This window comes from Felis catus, chromosome F1 (genome assembly GCF_018350175.1).
Source record: "Felis catus isolate Fca126 chromosome F1, F.catus_Fca126_mat1.0, whole genome shotgun sequence".
Lineage (NCBI taxonomy): Eukaryota > Metazoa > Chordata > Mammalia > Carnivora > Felidae > Felis > Felis catus.
Window position 1 is genome coordinate 46829828 of NC_058384.1, and position 19879 is coordinate 46849706.

Below are 19879 nucleotides of genomic sequence, written 5' to 3' on the forward strand. Positions count from 1 at the left end.
AAGTGCTAAGAAAGGTAGGAAAAAAAATAAATAAATAAAACCCGATTCCCGAAGTATACATTCCAATCCATGAATTAACTATGTTTGCAAGAAACACAACCAAAGTGTGTGTTAATGAATGAACCTCACAAACATAAAGTGAATGGATGAAACCTCTAAAACCTCGCTAGCCACATTTGAGCACTCTCTGATGTAAAGAGTCAGAGAGTATCCTGAATAAAACCATGCCTTTTATTTACTGGTTTATATATTTGAACAAAATCTAACGTCATAATAACAAGATAATCATGTGTAGTTGAGCTGAGGAAATAAATGTTTTCTTTTTTCTCTCTTTTTGAAAATTTTAAATAAGATTTTATATTAAGCAGGTCTACTGGTAGTTCTTTAAAAGCTGTGCCAACTCTAAACATCCTGATTATCTGTGTCTTATTAAGCAGGGTCCTATTAATCACAGAAGATTTAAAAAAAATAATTGAGAGTAGGAGTACTACATTATTGATTAGTATAAAAAAACCTTTCATTCTTAGCAGAAAGTTGTCAATGTAATTTAGAGACTATTTGATAGAATATTTCAGTGTGTCACATCATGAATTCAATTAACTACTGAAAGTTAATTTTTTGGAATGAGATTTTAAAAACAAATGCCCCTTTATATCATGGTGCACAATAAAATAGTAACTTAGCTTTATTGCCACCAATATTTAAGTTTATACTAACATTCATTTTGTTAGAAAGTAATTATTTTTGAAGAAATAACTTCTTCACTGGCCTTAAATTAACAGTTTCAAGCTTGGCTTTAAATCATAAGCATGTGTTTCTAATCATTGGTTCAATTCTCAAATTATAGTTATTGTATGCAGCTGCAGATCTTCAAAAAATTTTATACAAGAAATATGTTTAAGAATATAAAGGAAAATGAAAATTCCTCATTTTAAATTTTAAGTGAGATCACATTAGTAACACATGACTTTTATCTATGATTTAAAAGTTTACACACATTTAATCATTAACTGGAATGCATTAGGAATTAATGTTGCTCTGTTAGTCCTAATGCACACCACACTTGTATAGAGAAATAAACTGTAATAAATACAACCACAAACACGAGGATGATATGCACACAGAACACAGAAGGGAAACACACACATACAACACTATAATCATATATAGTCATTTCCCAATCTACAAATACCAAAGGTCACTGAACCAACACAAATCCCTATTTTAATTTTATAACAAATCTAGCAGCACCAGAAATAACATGATTAGCTCAGCCAACAAGCAACTCCTTGAAATACTCTATTTAAATTTCTAAGCTTGGTAATTCTTTTAAAATCATCAGCTTGATCTCCTTAGATGCCAATTCCCAAGTGTCTTAAAGCTTTGCATAAACCTCCTAACTCATAGTCACATTTTTTCAAGGACCCAGCTGGTAGGATTATATTGTTGGTTTGCAAATTTAAGAGCTTCCCCAGTGAAATCTGAAACTCTGCCTCATGCTCAGAGGGCAAAGAGATACTGAAGAAAGAGGCAGACCACTCCAGATTGGTAGGTGGTGGTTTTGATAAGCAAGGAAACTTGCTCATAAAGCAAAGAGGCTTGTTTTGGGTAGCCACAAGAAGAATCGATCTTTCCATCTGCCTGCCAGAACCTTAAAAGTTTATGTAGAGGCATTAATGGAGTTCAGTCCCATATACCATCCATGCAGTCTCAGTACCATCTACTCTCTCAAAGCTACCTTTTGAAAATGGCTCCCACTGTGGGAATGGTGGCAGAACTATATTCCAAGGTCAGGGGAGCTGGTGAGGAATCTCCAACCCCTCTGGGGTAAACCAGTATTCCTGTCCTTTCAGTGACCTCCAACACATCATCTCTCAGGACTGGCTCTTACAACTTCACATGCTCCCTCTTCTGCTTTGTGCCCTGAACAGTGAGCCAAGGGTTTCATTAGTGTGGAGGTGGTTCGTAATGCAGCTATCTGGCTGCACTGGAGACAGATGCCCCCGCACAGTATAGGCACATACAAGAGAAAATACAGAGTAAGAAAATGATTCTTTTTAAAAAATTCCTTAAAATGTTGATTTATTTTTGAGAGACAGAGAGAGAGAGAGAGAATATGAATGAGCAGGGGAGTGGCAGAGAGAGAGAGGGAGACAGAATCTGAAGCAGGCTCCAGGCTCTGAGCTGTCAACACAGAGCCCTACGCAGAGCTCAAATTCATGAACCACAAGATCATGACCTGAGCTGAAGTTGGACCCTTAACTGACTGAGCCACCCAGGTGACCCAAGAAAATGATACTTAAAATAAATAATTCTTTTTTTTTTAATTTTCATTAAAGTCCCCATGATACAAACCACTGACTTGTTAATTCACTTAGGCTATAAATTGGATCATTGAGGACATTCGCTTCTATGTAGCCTCATGTGATTTAATAAGTACAATACTTCAGCAGGTTCTCAGGTATGGATATTAATATTTTGTTTGGATAATGGCACAGGTGCCTCCTTGCATTCAAGGCCATTCCATTTTGGAGGATGGCTTTTCTCATTAGAGACATTTTGGTATTCAATAAAGATAGGCTTTGCTGGCTATCATTCATTGTTTGCTGGGTGAATTTAGTAAGGATTTCTAAGTAGGCTATAATGTCCCCCAGGCCAATGAAGGGGATGAAGGAGGCAGCTAAATGATTATACCAGTGGAATAGATGATGTGCCCATATGACCATGAGGAAAGAGATGTTGGCAAGGTTTGTTTCCATGGGGTGGATTCTCCCTTCCAACCCACCATGCCCAGGGAAAACCCAAGTTGCAGTAGCCAACCAGTTAGGTAAAAAAGCCATGCCAAAGATTTGTGCAATACAACCACTGGATCCCACTGAGGACTACCCAACAAATACCTGGGTGGCATGACCAGTTAGCATCAATCCAGTTGCTATCCTTAGTGTGACAGAATGACTATACAATTGCAGTGATATCCATCCCATATTCTTGGTATAACTGTGTCGGTTTTACTAAAATAAAATTGCTGGGCAAAAGAGGGTGACCCCATTCTTTCCTTTTTTTTTAAGGTTTTTATTTATTTTTGAGACAGAGAGAGAGAGCATGAGCAGGGAAGGGGCAGAGAGAGAGGGAGACACAGAATCGTAGGCAGGCTACAGGCTCTGAGCCATCAGCACAGAGCCCGATGCGGGGCTCAAACTCACAGACTGTGAGATCATGACCTGAGCCGAAGTCAGACGCTCAACGGACTGAGCCACCCAGGCGCCCCGACCCCATTCTTTCCTAATCCTCTCTGTTACAACTAAACATCACTGGGCATGATGCAACAAATAAGCCTATGAAGATACTGAAAGATGGTAAGAAGAATTAGACCTGTCTAGGGACTTTCAGGACTGGAGAAATGACATGGCAGTGAGCTCCTACATTTTCTTTTTGCCTCCTATATATTTTATAAAGGGCACTGGAGAAACCAGCAAACTAGAACCACCATTGGATACTTCTACATATAAAAACCTCTATACACACTAAAAGAACCTGTTCCTCTAAAGAAAGCGTTGGGGGAAATAGTTGGTCTAACAGAACAAAATAATTTTGACAACACCTGACTTGCTCCAGCTTAACACTAATGAAAAAATGACCTCTCCCTGGTCTGGATGTGTCAGCAAATCTAAGAGAGTTGAATTTCAACCCCCCCCCCAAATCTGTATAATACACCTAAAGAAGTGATTGCCTGATAAAAGGACAGATTAAGTAGAATTAAGTCTCATAATATAATACAACTGAAAACCTCTTAAACCGCCAAAAAGAACAATCATAACCTGAATGAGAAAAGGCAATAAACAGACTATAACATTGAGATGACTCAGATGTTAGAATTATCTGACAAGGATTTTAAGTATCAATTGTAAAAATGCATCAATGAGCAATTATAAATATTCTTGAAACAAATGAGAAACTTAAAATCTTAAAGAAATAGAAGATCTCATAAAAGAGCCAAAGAAAAATTACAGAACTAAAATGTACAGTAACCAAAACGAAAGTTTCACTGGATGGGATCAATATTAGATTAGAAATGAGAAAAAAGGGAATGTTAATGATCAGTGAACTAAAAAACAGATCGATTGAAATTACCAAGAGAAAATGCTGAAAAAGGAAAAAATAAAGAAAAAGAAAAGAAACCCTGAACTACATAAAATAAATCAAGGAGAGAAAGATACAGTAACTAAATAATGATCTAGGGATCTGAATAAAGTCAGAAGTACTAAGTGTTAGGTTCACTGATATATAATATTATTATATTATATTATATTATATTATATTATATTATATTATATTTATTACATTATATATTATATATATAAAGTCAGAAGTATTAAGTGTTAGGTTCACTGATACATATTATAGGTTACTTTTGATATAGACTTTAATATCTGAGGGCATTACTGTATTTTGTACTATTGGTGATACTGTTTAGGGAGATTTGGTGTAGGTTTCTGTAGCAATAATTCCTGTATGGTTTTAGAGTTCACTCTCTCTTTGTAAACTACACATTGCTAGGGAGAGATGTGTATTTTATTTTTATAAGCAACTGCTAAATTACCAAAAATAAAAGATGCTTATCAGTAATTTTATCTTTGTCTACTTTACAGAAGGCCAAGCAATACTTAAATTTGTTCCAAAAAGGCACAATGGAAACAAATGCTTTGAAGTTGTGGTATGTGTGTGGATTAAAGTGGGGAGAGGAAATAAGAAATGGAAGATATGGTCTCAAACCCACATTAAAAAAAAAAAAGCCTCTGGACCAAGAGACTTCTCTTTACACTGAGTCCATCCTTCTCAAGTGTCAAAGTTGCTTCTGGAGGGCAAGGGAAGGCTTAAACTCAGGGCAAAGAAAGAGTTAAGAGAAATCAAGTTGGAAGATCCGAATGTAAATCCGAATGTAAACATATGCATGATTGTTATGAAGTTACTATTTTAAAATTTTGTACCCCTGAGTTTCAAGTCAAACCTGTATTTCTTCTCCAGTTATAGTTCTGGAAACGACTACAGAAAGAAATGTGCAGTGATAAATGTTACCTCATTTTGGAGGACGCTTTATACGGTACAGCCCAAACAAAAATAACGTGGTGTTCATACTTATTATTCTAAACTTGGAAAAATAAACCAGTCACGAACCACTGTGCTCCAGGTGTTCCATGGGAGAGTTTAGGAAGAACCCTCTGGTTGCAAGAAAGGCAAACTATATGAAAGAGAAGCAAAGGGGAGTTCAGATATTCACTGCAAAGCTGCACTTTGATTCCATGAACATCTTTTTACATAAATATTCTAGAAATCTTGAGTGCCTTTAGGATGCTGATGAATATTATGGACTCAAAAGAATCCTCTCAAGCCCAAATCAACACCTGAAAAAGGTGGAATGTCTATTATCACTAATTCTACGAGGAGATAACACACACTTAACCAAGTTCTAATATCTGAACAACTGAAACTGTCTTTGCCTAGTAAGTGGTTGATATAAGAGAACAATAATTAGATATTACCTTTGACTTAATTCTCTAAGGGTTTCATAGTCCTGTTGTCAAATGGCCTCCACTAAGATTTTTATTTTCACAGTCTTAGAGGTCACCACCACTTAGGATATGTAGGCAAAAGTCTATTGTCACCCATACTCCATCTATCTACCTTCCGATCCCCAGCTACATTTCAGGCCCCACAGACAGATTTTTGGTCATGAAATGGTGCACAGAGGTAACTTTAAGCATCTTTGGAAACTTTGGCAATGTGAGCTCTGCAATTTCTGGGTGTTTTCTGTTCACTACTGATGATGGATAGCTGGGGCCCGCCACATGAGTGGAGCTTGGAAATGTGATGTATTCTAAGAGTTCATGTGTATGGGTCTACACCAGAAGGCTGTAAAATATTCCCATGTAGTAGCAGGTTTAAGCTACTCTGCGTTATGTAATTAATTCAAAGCTGTTCTTCCTTAGGGTTCCATTAAATCCTATAAATTTCTACAGCTTGATATCAGAAAGTGCTATGTGTCTGCTACACACTTAAGAAGGCAAGAAAGCATAAATGAAAAAATCCCTTTCCCCACCGGTGGCCAAGGCAAAGAAAAGCTGTGATTCAGTGGCCCAGAGCCAGTCATATATAGATATAAAGTTAGAAGAGACAGTGGAAAGGAAACCTGACAGATTTTTCATGGGGCAAAATTATGAGTGACTTTCAAAGATACACTAGGAAACACTACTAATTTCTGTAAAACAAAGAATGAGCACTTAATTTTCCATTAACAGACTCATGAAACTTAAAGATACGAATTCTGTACTGAAGAGAGCTGGAGGCAGAAAATTACTAAGAGTTAAAGACTGGCCAAAAATAGATAGATTTCATAATGTAAAGGAAGAAATTTCAGAAGCAGAATTGCTTTTTTAAAATCATTTTTTTAGTCTGAAGAAGAGGAAATCAATAGCAATGAGCAAACTGCCAAATCTAAGAATATTATTAAAAAATCAACCCTAATCTGAAAAATAATTGCCTTATAACTTTCAGTGCTCAGAATACTTGTATTATTATACTTTTTTTAAAAAAAGATCATTTCTAAGGAAGGTAAAAAAGAACTCTTTTTATGATAAAATTTTCGATTTCTTATTATGGAAATTTTCAGAAACAAAACGTAGAATCAGAGAAATTATATACTTAGTTTTAAAAGTAATGGGTTTTTGACCAATCTAATTAATCTATTCACCTACAACTTTTTATCACAAGTATTTTGAAACAAACCCTAGATATTATAGCATATCGCCCATAAATAACTTATGATGGCTCTCTGACATAAAGTCTTTTATATTTCCCATGACTATAATACCTTATTACCTACTAAAATTAAAATAATTCCTCAATATCATCTAATAACAAACTTTATTTCCCCAAATATCTCAAAATATATTTTCATAGTTGGTACATTTAAAACAGGTTTTAAAGAAAGTTAATTATAATATTTCATTTCTTTTAGGTCTCTCTTTCACATCTCAAACCTTAAATATGCTGAAGAAACCAATTTGTCCAAGAGAATTCCTATATTAGAGTTCTGGTTGACTAATTCTTATTGGGTCCCTTTTTCTTTTCTTAACTTTTTCTCTATTTACTTTCCTGGGAGATGGTTAAATATAGTCTTGACTGCATTATTGTGGTACTAAAGCCAGATAAGTATACTACAAAAAAAAGAAAATTACAAGATCATATCTGCGACAAACACAGGGACAACAATTCTCAATAAAATACTAGCAAATCTAATTCAACAGCACATTAAAAGGATCATACCACATAATCAGATGAGATTTATCCCTGGAGTGCAAGGACACATGCAAATCAATAAACATTATAATCATTTCAATGGAATGGATAAAAATCTTTTCATCATCTCAAAGGATGGCAGAAAAAGAATTTGACAAAATTCTGTATCTGTTCATGGTTAAAACTCTCAACAAAATTAGGTATCAAAAAATAATAAAGGTCATATATAACAATTCGACAATTAACTTCATACTCAATGGTGAGTAGCTAAAAGCATTTCTTCTAAGATCAAAGAGAAAGATGACCATTCTCATCATTTCTATTCAACATGGTACTGGAGTCTTGGCCAAAGCAATTAGTTGAGAAAAATAAATAAAAATGCCTCAGAATTTGAAAGAAACAAGTAAAATTGACTTTGTTTGCAGATATATGATATTATTTTACAGAAAGCCCTGAAGATTCCATCAAAAAGCAGTTAGAGTTAAAAAATGAATTCTGCAAAGTTGTAGGATACAAAATCAACATACAAAAATCATTTGCATTTCCATACACTAGCAATGAAATATCTGAAAAAGAAATTAAGAAAGCAATTGCATTCACAATAGCATCAAACACAATAAAATACTTAGGAATAAATTTAATCAAGGAGGTGAAAGATCTGTACACTGAAAACTATAAAATGATGAAAGAAACTGAAGATACAGATTAATGGAAAGATAACCTGTGTTCATGGGCTGAGAAAATTAATATTGTTTAAATGTTTGTACTATACCAAGAGATCTACAGATTCAATGCAATCTATATGAAAATTCCTTACAGAAATAGAAAAAGCAAAGGAAAAAGAAAAAAAAAACACTCCTAAAATACGTACTGAACAAAAAACGTCCCCTAAGAGCCAAAATAATCTTGACAAAGAACAAAGCTAAAAGTATCACTCTTTGATTTCAAACTATATTACAAAACTATAGCAAGCAAAACAGTATGGCCCCAGCATAAAAATAGACATATAGAACAATGGAACAGAAGACAGAGCTCTGAAATAAACTCACAAATATATGGTCAACTGATCCTCAAAAAGGGTAACAAGAATACAAAATAAGTAAAGGACATACTCTTCAATAAATGTTGGAAAAACTGGATATCCACCTGCAAAAGAATGAAATTGGACCCCTATTTCATAGCACATGCAACAAACTCAAAATGGATTGAAAACTTAACCATAAGAGTGAAACCATAAAATTTCTAGAAGAAAATAAAGGGAAAAAGCTCCTTGACATTGGCGTTGGCAATGATTTTTTGGATATGACACCAAAAGTACAGGAAACAAAAGGAAAAATAAATAAGGGAGATCGTATCAAACTAAAAAGGTTCTACACAGCAAATAATCAACAAAAAGTAACCAATGATATAAAAAAATATTTGTAAACATTTCTGAAAAGGGGTTAATATTCAAAATATATAAGGAACTCCTACAACTTAATAGTATTAAAACAAATATTTTCAAAACAGGCAAAAATATGAAGAGCCATTTCTCCAAAAATCACATGGGCAACAGGTTAGTGACAATGTGCTTGACATCACTAATCATCAGATAATTGAAGATCAAAACCACAAACAGATATTACCCCACATCTCCAAGGATTTAAGTTATAAAAAAACAAAAACAAACAAACAAAAAACAAGATAACAAGTGTTGTCAAGGATGTAGAGAACACTGGTAAACTATTGGGAGGAATGAAAAGTGCTGTCACCATTATGGAAAATAAAATAGAAGTTCCTCCAAAAATTAAAAATAGAACCACAATAGGATACAACAATACCATTTCTTAGTATTTATACAAAGGAAATGAAGTCAGGATCTCAAGATACCTGTATTTCCATCTTCACTGTAGATTATTCACAATAGCCAAGATTTGGAAACAACCTAAATGTCCATCAATGCATGAATGGATAAATTAAATGTGGTATATACATGCAATGGGATATTATTTAGGGACGGCAGGAGTTGCAGCAGGGAGGTGGAAAAAGGTAGGTGACAGTGAAAGGTAAAAAGTCTCAGTTTTACAAGATGAATACATTTTGGAGGTCTCTTCTAGAGCATAGTACCTAGACCTAAAAATAGATACTGTGTTGCATACATAAATTTTGCTAAGAGGGTATATGTTAAATGTTTTTACCACGAGATGATGATGATAATGACAACAACAGTAATAACAAAGTGAAAGGAAACTTTGTGAGGTGATAGAAATGCCTATGGTCTTGAGAGTAGTAATGGTTTCATAGATGTATACTTATCTGCAAACATTAAGTATATATTAAATATGTACATATTTTTACATGTCAGTCATACTTCAATAAAGTGGAATAAAAATAATAAAGGTAAAATAAACCTTAAAAATCTAAAGGCTTGAATATATTCGAATTCAGGCTGTGGGAAAGAATGCCTTCCAGGTGATGTCAATCCTATTATATCCACATGAGGATAAACAAAGTCAGGATGTCTCATAACTGGATATGCTACAGCTAGTCAATGAGCCCAGATGGGTTTGACCTGATTCCTTTATTACAAATTTGCCATTAACCATTCACCTCGTAGTTGCAGCAGTATCAGATTAATGAATCTCAAAAGAGATATTAAATTTGTAATTAAAAAAATTATGTCTCCTGCATTATTAGGTAGGATTATTCTACTGAGAAGAATTGATCCACTTGCCCCCACAAATCCATGGTTACTCATCTGACATATTTATTTTATTTTTTTATTTTTTAAAAATTTTTTTTAACATTTATTTATTTTTGAGACAGAGAGAGACAGAGCATGAACGGGGGAGGGTCAGAGAGAGAGGGAGACACAGAATCTGAAACAGGCTCCAGGCTCTGAGCTGTCAGCACAGAGCCCGACGCGGGGCTCGAACTCACGGACCGCGAGATCATGACCTGAGCCGAAGTCGGCCGCTTCACGGAGACTGAGCCACCCAGGCGCCCCATCATCTGACATATTTTATATATAACCACAGATCATCAAAGATAATTACTTGATTACTTGACTTTTTCCTTATCAAGTTCGAATGGCACATAGTAAAATATTTTTCAAGTTGTCATTATGAACGCACGGATAGTTATAGATTTGGTATTTTTTAAGGAAATGCTGTGTTTGTTTGCTTGTGTTGAAACGACATTCTCCTAGACCGGTTTGATCCCCTTTGACATTACCCGACCCACGACTCATTTGGTACATCTTACCTGAGATCTAGAAGCAGACATCTACACAAAAATTCCTGGACATTTTAGTCGGAGATAACATTTAAAGAACAGATACCAGGTGCTAGATGATACCAGGTTCTTGACTTTTTGTCACTTTTATTGTTTTCATGTTTTTCCTCTGGGCTAAAAGAGGAAAGTTTTAGCTTGCTTGCTTGCTTGCTTGCTTGCTTTCTCTCTCTCCCTCTCTCTCTCTCTCTCTTTCTTTCTTTGTCTCTCTCTTTTATCACACCAGATCTGTTTCTCTTGTCAATAATCATTGTTAACATTGTTATAGTATCACAATCACAATCATTGGGATTGATAACAGTGTGATAACATTGTGATATTTTGCTAATGACTACTAAATAGTCCCTTAAGTATAAGTCAATTAGCCATATTGTTAAACCCTTCCACTTTTATAATATTTTACAGTTATGAATAGTACAGTAAGGAATATAAATATGTGTTTTCCCTCCTCCTTTAAATAGTCATCTGGGGCACCCAGATGGCTCAGTCAATTAACTGTCTGACTCTTGATTTTGGCTCAAGTCATGATCTGGCGGTTCATGAGTTTGAGCCCCACATGGTGCTTTTGTGCTGGCAGTGTGGTGCCTGCTTGGGATTCACTCTCTCTCCTCTTCTCTCTCTCTGCCCCTCCCCAACTCATGCTGTCTCTGTCTCTAAAAATATATCAACTTAAAAAGAAAGCATTTTTTAAATAAATAGTTCATCATAATCTTATAAATGGAAATATGATTTTTTTAATTTACCAAATTTTAGGGGTGCCTGGGTGGCTCAGTCAGTTTAGGTTAAGTATCCGACTTCAGCTCAGGTCATGATCTCAAGGTCAGTGAGTTTCAGCCCAGTATCAGGTTCTGTGCTGACAGCTCAGAGCCTGGATCCTGCTTCAGACTCTGTGTGCGTGTCTCTCTCTGAACCTCCTCCACTTGTGTGTACTCACTCTCCCTCTCTCAAAAATAAACTTTAAAAATACATAAATTTACCAAATTTTACTCTAAAGAGACTCTACCTACTTGCATTCCCACAAAATGAGAAAGCATAACAATAGTCTCTCCAGGATTGAAAAAAACAAAAAACCACCAGCATTTTAATGCTTTTATCAATTTTATATGATAAATTTTGTTATAATTTATTGTTAAGGTTGGACTTTGTTTTTGTTTTAGTCTTATACATTTATTTTGTAAACCATATGTGTATTTCCTTTGCCAATTTTTATAATGTAAGCATTATATATTTTCTCTCATATGTTTCTAAATTTTATTAATTTCTTAAAAGATGTTTCATTTGATGTCACAATTAGGGTAACATATATATATATTTTTTTTCTTTTTTAAAAAATTTTTTTCAACGTTTTTTATTTATTTTTGGGACAGAGAGAGACAGAGCATGAACGGGGGAGGGGCAGAGAGAGAGGGAGACACAGAATCAGAAACAGGCTCCAGGCTCCGAGCCATCAGCCCAGAGCCTGACGCGGGGCTCGAACTCACGGACCGCGAGATCGTGACCTGGCTGAAGTCGGACGCTTAACCAACTGCGCCACCCAGGCGCCCCATATATATATATTTTTCTAATAGAACATATCGTTAATACCATTTGTTAAATTTTAGACGCATATTGTTAGGAATGCATTCTTTCCCTTATCTATGTACTTAGACATTCTGGAGTCTATTACAACCCAATTTATTCTGCTTCACTGTCCTGAAAGTTCAGTGGTAACACAAGAATTTTACTTGGAGATCCATTATACATTGTGATATCTTACATGGTAAACATCAACTAAATAGAAATAAAACAAGGCACATGTAGGCATGATTTCCATGTGTTCTCTCTTACCAATGAGTAGAAAGTAATTTAAAAAACAGAAACAGACGGACAGACTCAGGACAATAGGGATCCTATTTATGTCTTTTTTTTTTTAATTATCTATACCACTCTGTGGCTGCTTCCCTCCTTACTCGCCAACCCCCTCCCCAGTTTACACATGCACACAGGAGAAAGCATCTGGAAGGACATCGCTGAGCTGTCAGCAGTGATCACCTCTGAGGGCAGGGAGAGGACAGGTTACGGCAGTCACCTACTCTGTGACTGTGCGCTTTCCATTTTTACAAGTACCATACATTCATGTATTACTCGCACACTCAAAGCCGTTTTAAAAACAAAGCAGATCACTCTGCTACAGGAAGATATCCAAGATACGTTATGTCGAAAAACCACAAATCGCACATTTATGTTTTAAAAAGACCGAGGACGCGACATTTTGCCATGTGTGGTGAATGTGGGCAAAGCTTACCTGTGGGAAGTAGGATGGAAGGAGGAAGAGTCCAAAGAAAGGAAGGCAGGAGGGGCTCGGCATGTTTGCGTCTTACTGTGTACGTGTTTCACCAAGAGCACGTCTTTTTTATTACAATCATTATCAAAATGACAATGCATCCTCCCAGTTCGTTCCTGACTTGCTCCATCGCCTTGACCCCAAACCACACCCAACGGAGCCCACAAATGTTTTGCCATCCTGCTTGCAGGGCCATACCCCGGCCCCTGCCCACAGCCCCCTGGTGCCCCCCTTCCCCTCTCCCTCGCATGTTAGCTGGACTGCTGGTAACAGAATCTCTCCATCCAACAGGGTCTGTAAGGGACCAACAGTGCTCCCCACTGCAGTTTCCTGGCAGACTCACAGGAACGTGGTAACTGATCTCCATGATGGCAGGAAAGTATGGCAAGTTCCTAACGTGCCTCCTGAATCATCTTTAAACTATGCAAGGTCTCCTCCAGCAGTAAGTAGACTGTAATACTTTGGAGGAAGACTTTCTGATTTTTCAACCTATGACAAACTCCCAGGTCCCCACCTGGGGAGGCTAACCACCTACTACAAAAGTCCAAAGCTGGGGCGCATCAAGTGGTCTATAAAACTATTCTCTTTGATCTTTGGGGAATAATTCTTAAAATAGAGAAAAGAAATGATAACTATCACTAATTGAAATCTCTTTCTGGACCTTTGCTAGACTCTGTATATGCATTAAACAACTCTCAAGACAAACTAATAACATTACTGTTTTTATTATTCTCATTTTACAGAAGATAAAGCTGTTTAAGAGGCTTGGAAAATCACAGAAGCTAATTGCCAAGAGGGTCCAAAATCCATGCCATGAAACCTTTGAGCATATGTTTGTTCATGGCCAGCTGGTTATGTTGCCTATAGCACTCTTCCAAAGTTATGGGCATATATGAAGGGGAATGAAAATGTGACAGGGACCACATATCTTTGAGACCTCAGATCTTAGAATTTGGGGACAGTGATATTAATCTCTTACCAAGTCACCCTGTTTCCATTCAGAAGTGGGAGTTAGGTGACAGTCTCACTCTTGGCTGACCTGGCTTTCTAATCCTGCTTATGGGGCATTGTGAGAATGGAATAAAAAACTATGGCAGAGGTGAGGCTGGGCTACAGCAGATTTATTCTCCAAATACATTATTGCAGCTTCTTTAATTGGCTGAACAACTAACCTAGAGAGATGCTTATCATTAAGCAATTAACTGAGATGATAAAAAGCAGCAAGAAAACCTCAGAGTTTCTTCACCAACCTCATCCATACCACTGTCAGGCATTATTATCCTCAGCTGTGTTTGGGTATTAAAGGGTAATAGAAACAGCCTATGCCTAGCAACCACCAGGCTTAGAGCCACCTGTGATATGCTCTGAACTGTGTCTGATAGGTCTAATACATGCTTGTGATTTGTCAAAACTAATAAATAGTCATCAAGTTATAACCATCTAATGTAGTCATTAGGTGAATATTCTTTTTTGTTCAAACTTCTCCATAACCCTGCCCCCAACCCCAGCTGTAGTCCACATTGCCTGCCCTGCTGGCATCTCCCTCTGGTTGTAACACTCAGCTCTTGTGGAATGTCTCCCATAGAGGGTTTAGTGTCTTGTCCTAACTGCCTAAATCTGCCTATTAGCTCTACCAAGAAAACTAGTCTCAGGTCTTCCATCGTTTATGAACTGTCTTTGTCACTTTGTACACTTGGCCTTCGTATCATTTTCAAAGTGTATGAACTCAACTATACAAGTTGTTTCAGATACAAGTTATAGAAAAATCAAAATCATGCACTCTTAAACCACAAATATGATTTATAGGAATTGACTAATGCTGAAAAATCAAGCATGAGTTTCACTTGAAGGCACAATTTGATAAGGTAGATAGGACACCATCCGATCTCAGTCTCCATGTTTCGCTTTTTGGTTTTGTTTTGTTTTGTTTTGTTTTACCCCTTCCTCCTCCTTGAGAGAGCTTCTTTTCTATGCAAGCTGAAGTAAACAACTTTTTGAGATTCATTCTGATTGGACAGATTTAGATCAATCCTAACATGACAGCCAAGAGGAAGGAATACATAGGATCAAAAGTTCTGCTCCTTAGGGTGCCTGGGTGGCTCAGTCTGTTAAGGATCAGACTCCTGGTTTTGGCTCAGGTCATGATCTCACAGTTTCAAGAGTTTGAGTCCTGAATTGGGCTCTGTGCTGACAGCAAGGAGCCTTCTTGGGATTCATTCTCTACCTCTCCCTCTCTGCCCCTCCCCTACTCACACTGTCTCTGTCTCTCTCAAATAAATAAACTTTAGGGGAAAATAAAAGTTCCACTCCTTAAATTCAAGGTTCATAGATTCTCCACACAAAAACTCAAATATATATACTTGTGATTTGTGAGATATACACACGCACACAGAGATATATATTTATGTATGTATGTGTGTATGTATACATATATATATATATATATATGGGAATGTATATGTATATATATTATATAAGAGAATGTATATGTATAAATACATATATATATATATATATATATATATATATATATATAGGAATGTGTGTATGTGTATAAGTACTGTTTCTTTTTCTTAGGGCCTAAATTTCCTTTTTCATATATATATATATATATATATATATATATATATATATATACATATATATATATATATACACACACACACACACACATATATATACATACATACAAACATATGTATACATACATACATATATATACATATACATATATGTATATATATGTGTATATAGATAGATAGATAGATAGATATATGTAAGGTGTTCCCAGTCTTGAAAGAACATGGGTTAGGCATGACCATTTCAAACACATTGATGACAAATAAACAGCATACCTATTATATTATAAATGTGAACCCTCACAGATGACAGATTATGGAAATTTATAAGAATTATGCTGTCTACCTAAGCTTTTACTTAAAATGTTTTGAAAATCAATCATAAAACACATGTCACTTTAAATATCTGTCACAATTTTGTACTTAACACAATGCATTAAAATACTTTTAGCTATTTATATGGTTCTGAGTCTGTCATAGTGACACATTATTGACAAATTCTGCTCATAGCTTCTCAAACCTATGTTTGTTTCAAGAGTTTGCTCAGTGAATTAGTTCAATCGCTGACATGATAGCAAATATTAAATATATTTAAAATAAATATTTTATTTAATAAAACATACTACTCAGTCACTAATTACTAAGAACTTTTTGAACTGTACTGTTACGTTTGAAACACTTTTTAATCTTGTATTTCAGTTTTTTATGATTCTTCATTTGTCACTCAAGATAAAGTTGAGTCATTTTCACCAGTTTTAAATGAAATCTAGTGGAGAACACATTGTATCTTCATACTGATTTATGATGTTCTGTTGTCTATACTATATTATTTTCAATTTGTTAAACTCAGAGTAAATTTTATAATATTCATGTAAGCCCTGCACAATTCATGCTAAATTTCTTCAAATCTAAGAATTATATTCCTTTTGTGAATAGGCGCATTTGTTCATTACGTGTTCTAACATATATACATATATATATGTGTGTGTGTGTGCATAATATCTAATATATACACACATATATGTACATATTTATACATATATTTATACATAAAAAATACTAACTTTGTGTTTATATCTGGCTACTTTATTGATATACTATTTTATTAAGGAATTCTAGTCAACTGCTCTTAAGAGGTATGAGAATAACAGTGAATTAAACAAAAGATGTCTGCTTCCTCATGCCAAACAAGTCTAGGGATTGGAGTTCAGGGTTGGTAAAGTAGCTCAATGGTTTTATCAAGAACTAGGCTTCCCTCTTTCTCTTACAGTTTTACGGTTATATCTTCATAGCCCAAGACAAGTTGCTGTGTTCTAGGCATCAGTGTGAGGGTAAATGTGATTGCCCCAGTTGTCTTCCCCTGCCTCCATTTTATAGAGTCACCTACCAAGTGTCTACTAGGTGCAGTTTATATCTCATGTGCCAGATAATAGTTACATAACCAAACCAAACTGCAGTGGATGTTGAGAAATGTCTTTTACTTAGATACATTGTGTTCTAACGTGGAAGAGTGGCCAGGCAGGCAATCAGGTGCCTTTTCCACAAATAAGTTTTCAAGTATTTTTGTGTCACTTCTATATTTAATCTCTAATATTTACTGATTTATTTTATTTTTAATATTACCAACTTACATATCTTTGTAATTCTAAAGAGATCATAAAAGGGTAATAAGAATGATGAAAAAAATGATAGAAATCATGGTATTTTTTAGTATCTGCCATACTATGGTAAGTTATATTCACATTTTAATTTGCTTGATTGTTTTAAGGAACCAACTAGAGAACCTATCTAACAGTTTTCACTTTATATTTAGTGACATGTAATTTGCCACTTAAATATTTCCAAGTATTATTTTCAACTAACCGCAAATTTTTTAATTTCCTTTACGTTCCTTCACTTTGTCTAAAATTAATAATGTTATGCTAGTTTTCATTTTAATCATAAACACTGTGTTGGAACTTTTCTAATCAGTATGATAGCATCCTTTTGTTTGTATTTATTGCCTAATAGCTAAATCTTTTGTAAGTGGAAAATAGATTTTTTCACTCAGCAACTAGAGGGCCTAGTATATGCCAGGTATGATTCATTCTGTAGTTTCCACTCAGAAGCAACTTTTAATTAAACCTAATGTTACTTTGCTTCTGAGTGGTGACTTAAAAAGTTTTTAAATAACTTGTATGATTTGTTTCTATTATTTTGTTTTATGCTTTTAGGTTTTTTTTAACTCATTTTCTGATGTGTGTTCTTTGTTACTTTCCACTGATTTGAAAGTAATGCCTCCCATTTTGTAATTGTGCCAGCAATTATTACACTGATCAAGGAAAAACAACATGGATTCTACATTTTCTAAGTAACAAAGTCAAGAATGAAAGAATAGGATTTTTCTCAAACCATCCCTTCTGTATTTCTGAATGTGAAAACCAAGGGGCTAAGTAATGATAAGATGCTGTAATGCTACTTAGGTTGAGGACACAGTGGCTTCATATAAAAGGAGCTTCTACCCTCTAGAGAATGCTCTTCCTGGAGATCGGAAAATAAAAGGCACAGATTGAGAACCGAGTCAGAACTAGATAAAGAAGGTAAATGGAGGGGCGCCTAGGTGGCGCAGTCGGTTAAGCGTCCGACTTCAGCCAGGTCACGATCTTGCCGTCCGTGAATTCGAGCCCCGCGTCAGGCTCTGGGCTGATGGCTCAGAGCCTGGAGCCTGTTTCCGATTCTGTGTCTCCCTCTCTCTCTGGCCCTCCCCCGTTCATGCTCTGTCTCTCTCTGTCCCAAAAATAAATAAACGTTGAAAAAAAAAAAAAAAGAAGGTAAATGGAAATATCTTCCAAACTGGCTAGTGAAGATTTTTTTTTCATTTTTGCTAACCAGTATCTAAACTCCCAACTTGAGGGGAATCTGAAAATTGATGGGAAGCAGAGTGCTCCCCTCCCACTAAGGACAGCAAGAAGGTCAGAAATCCCCTCTCCCTGTGCCTGTTGCAGAGGTCACACATCAGTCAGGTAGGGCAATATAGCGTAATGAGAGGCTGCGCCACTTTCTGGCTATGTGACCTTGGAAAAGTTCCTTATACTTTCTGTCTCAGCTTCCTCAAATCTAAAATGAAAAAAAAAAACAAATGGACATCATAACACTGTCCAGCTTCCTGGGTTATGATGAGTTTTCAGTGAGTCAAAATACATAAAGAACTTAGCATAGCCAGTAACAGGTGGTGAGCATTGTATTTGCCAAATAGATAAAAGCATATGTGTTGCAGGACTTTGAATCCTAATGGAGTGATTCAGTGCTGTAGGATCCTTTAGACAACGTAAAATGACACCTTCAGGGTCAAGACAATGACAACATGGACATCCTGGGACAACAGTGCCTGGGCCAGGATGTTGGCCATGTCTTCTCTCCCTTGCTTCCTATTTGAGCCTGGCCCTCCATCTTTCCTGGGACTCTCTGAGCTGCTAGACAATCTTCCAAAAAGATTCCTTTGCTGCTTAAGTTACATGTTTCTGGTTTTGCAAACAAGAACCCAGAGATTTATATTAAGTACTCTATTACATGCTTCATAATACATTCTGTATACAATCTCAAGTAAAATCTCACGTTTCAAATTTGTCAGCTAGATTGTAAACCCAATGAAAGTATGCTGCCAGTTATCCCCTCTGTGGTATTGTCAATGTTCACCACAGTGACTGACACACGTTTCCTGCAAGTGCATGTTCAAATAAGTGGGAGAAAGGGACAGGGGAATGAATGAATCTAGGTTTTGTTGGACAAAATGAAGGAAAAACAATATATTGCCAGTTATCCCCTGTGGAAAATATGGAAAGCTGAGAGTATTTTACCTTTACCGTAATGGTAAACTAGTGGAGTTGGTGAAACACTTGAACAGGGCTTCCATTTTTAAAAGATCCTACAAGCATTTCAAAATGCTCACCAGCATACAAAGGAAGCCTGGAAAGTAAAAATGCAAATGAAATGTCACTTAACCTTACCATATGAATCTGAATGTCCTTTGTGAATTGTGATAGCTTCTCAAAACTCTGCTATTTTAAGAGGACAAATTGCACCCTTTCTGCAGATACCATGAGGGAATACTTTCTACAGCTTGAACACACAGTTGTCTGTGGTGCATTGGGAGATTAATTATTGTCACACACACACATAAAAAGTAAACATAACAATATATGGCCCATGGGATTCCTATTGATTTTAGTTCAATTTTTCAAAATTCAAAAACCCAACCTGAATACAATATCAGAAAGAGAACTTTGGCTGATGAGTTTATCCTCTGTGCCATTTAGGAGTTCTGCAATTCTTAAAGTGCTTTGAATAGGCCAATGCAATTGAACTATTCGCCTTGACGCTGGGGTAAAATGATTGACTCCCATTTTTCTCCAAATCCTTTAAACTCCAAAGG

The 19879-nt window shown here is 35.8% G+C and overlaps 1 pseudogene; it reads left to right on the plus strand.

The window, feature by feature from the left end:
- Positions 1 to 12911: 12911 nt before the first annotated feature.
- Positions 12912 to 19879, plus strand: part of LOC101087038 — a 49903-nt pseudogene continuing 42935 nt past the window's right edge.